Genomic DNA, 2926 nt, shown 5'->3' with positions numbered 1-2926 from the left:
ATATGTAATTGGGTTACAGTTTTTTAAATTGCTGGTGAAGTGGTGATACCGTGATATTTCTTCATCAGTGGTAGTGTCTGGTTATCACTGCCATGCTCTTGCATACAAGATAAACTCTTCTTTGGTGTATGTTATTTGTGGTTGTGACAGTTGCAGCTGTCAGATACTCTTTTCTGCTCTTTATTATCTGTTTATGTATCTCCAGTTCGGGTATAGTCTTTTTCTTTGGAATAAAAAATGTAGGCACCCTTTTCTGGTTAGAGGTATGTCTGAATATATTAAGTATCTTATAGCTTTTTGGCAAAAGTTGCAGTTTTGAATTTTATGGTGGTGTTAAGAAAAGTATCAGGTCTTTGTGTCTGATTCACACCAGGCCACTACTATTCTCTTGCATAGGAGTACCTATTTAGCACATGCACTTTGGAGTTCTGGATGTCAAATGCCTACGTTAATTGTGGTTACGACTTATGACAGTTGTAGACTTGCACCAGCTGCTTACCTCTTTCTTTTTTTTAACCTGCTATGTTTTCAAGTTTGTCCCTGGTGATGATGAGCTTCCAAAGCGAGATAATATTGGTGAAAGACAGTGAAAATACGAACTACATGTTCTTGCCAGAGTAGAAGCTAGTACACTTGAAGAAGATGACTTGCCCAATGAAGATGCCCATACTGAAGGGAAGCTTAACATTTTCAATCCAAAACAACAGGAACAGAAACATTTCCATACTGAAGTGAAGAAGATGACAATGATGATGACATTGGACCATCAGAGTACAAGGACATTAAAAAGCATGACTGAAAAACTCGAGCAAAGAACAGAAATACTCACCGTAAGTTCCATTGATAAAAACTTATGAAGATTGATTGTTTCCGATCAAGGTTCTTTTGGCAAGGGGATGGACACAAAAGGAAATATAGACTAGCAAGGTGGGACATCATATGTCGTCCTAAAGACCAAGGGGGGTTAGGAATTCAAGATCTTGAAATTAAGAACAAGGCTCTCCTTAGCAAGTGGTTGCATAAACTACTCACTACAGATGGTGTGTGGCAACAAATGCTAAGGAACAAATATTTGGGGTCACAGCCTTTGTCTCAAGCTCAGTGGAAAGCAAGAGACTCACACTTTTGGGCTAGTCTAATGAAGGCCAAGCTTAATTTTCTTAGGTTTGGCTCCTTCAACATCAAAGATGGCTCTCAAGTTCGGTTTTGGGAAGATAAATGGTTGGGGAATGCCTGTTTAAGGGAACAATATCCTTGTCTCTATAACGTTGTTAGGCATAAACATACAACTATTTCAGAAATTTTCCAAACCAGTCCTCTAAGCTTTTCTTGGCGCAGGGACCTTACTGGCTTTAAGTTAGTGGCATGGAATCACCTTCTCTCACGCATCGCTAATATTATATTATCTCACGACCAAGATGAGTTTAAATGGAATCTAACCACTGATGGCAGATTCTCGGTTAAATATCTTTATCTTGCGTTGGTGCAGACCGATGTTCCCAATATAAACAAAAGAATCTGGAAAATCAAAGCCCCCCTAAAGATTAAGATCTTCTTATGGTACTTACGTCGTGGAGTAGTCTTAACAAAAGATAATCTTATTAAAAGGAATTAGAGAGGAAACAAGTCTTGTTCTTTCTGCCACAAAGATGAAACTATTAATCATTTGTTCTTTGATTGTCGTTTTGCCTGCACAGTTTGGTCTATAATTCAATTTTGCTTCGAATATTAGTTTACCTAATAGTACAACTCATATGTTTGGGCATTGGATAAGAAGACAACCACGCAATTTGAGATCTTTGGTCTTATTAGGGGCAACTACCACTATTTGGTCTATTTGGCTTTGCAGAAATTATGTGGTTTTTGAAAGAAAAAACATATCTTCTCCTTTGCAGGTTATCTTTTTGATTACACATTGGCTCCGCTTATGGGCTATCCTTCAGAAGGTCAATTTGCGGGGTACTATCATTGCGGCTTGTTAACAATTGGAGCTAGTGGCCATGGAGTTTTCTACCCCGGTGCATGGGTGGTGTTCTAGACTACGGTTAGAGGGCTCCTGAAGTTCTTTTTGTCCCTGCTATTTGGATGATGAGTTTATCTTTTGTTTCTTTCTTGTTGGCTGTGTGCACTCTTTGGGTGCAGAAGCCGGAGGTGCTCGCAGAATAATTATATCACTTGATAGAGTTTTACTAAGATTAATAAAGCTTCCATTATCTAAAAAAAATACTTATTCGTTGACTGTATTACAGAAACCCCATTACTCAACCGCTGGAGGAAGAAGCTGAAGGAAATTGGCAAGAGGAAGATCTCATACCAGGTTAATCCTCCACTAGTGTACGGTACAACCTTTCACAATTTTTATTTTTTTTATATGTGTGGCTAATTAAATCTAAACTCCTCCAGATAGAGAAGAAAGGTTAACCTGCACAAGAACAAAAGCTTAAGAATCCATGGAAGATAGGGTAAGTAATAACATAATATATGAGACAGCCGAGCTATGTGAGCAAGTCATTCAGATGCACTCGCTTGTGTGTATGATCGTTCAAGCTAAGCATCAAACCAAGCTTGTTTAGCGGGGAGGTAAGTGCGTGGCGTCAACCGTGGGGTGAATGTCCGGCATCAATCCAAATGTTAGCCATAGTGTTAGGTTTAAAGGTTGATGGATCCTGCATGATGAATTGATTATGGTCTAACATGATATTTCTTTGATGGTACGTAGTTTTCTTGTTAAGAATTTTTTGAGAGATCGCACACATGATATTTGGAGGTTCAACGTCATGCATTAAAAAATTGTGTTATGTGCTATGGATGCTTAGTTCTCACTGGTGGAGAAACCTCAATTGTCCCAGTTTACAACCCCCTATATCCCGGGTTGCAAACCGGGACCCCCAAATTCTAGACTAAAGATGGTATCTTTAGTTCCGGA

The 2926-nt window shown here is 38.9% G+C and overlaps 1 long non-coding RNA gene across 1 annotated transcript; it reads left to right on the top strand.

Annotated features, from left to right (window-relative positions):
* The first annotated feature begins 533 nt into the window (after positions 1-533).
* On the top strand, positions 534-2709 carry LOC136355888 (uncharacterized). The gene is made up of 4 exons (XR_010740432.1): positions 534-830; positions 1896-2044; positions 2250-2317; positions 2404-2709. It is a non-coding gene; the product is annotated as an uncharacterized lncRNA (long non-coding RNA).
* Positions 2710-2926: the final 217 nt, after the last annotated feature.

Source organism: Oryza sativa, chromosome 3, assembly GCF_034140825.1.
Source record: "Oryza sativa Japonica Group chromosome 3, ASM3414082v1".
Taxonomy (NCBI): Eukaryota; Viridiplantae; Streptophyta; class Magnoliopsida; order Poales; family Poaceae; genus Oryza; species Oryza sativa.
This window is presented reverse-complemented; position numbering and strand designations above follow the sequence as displayed.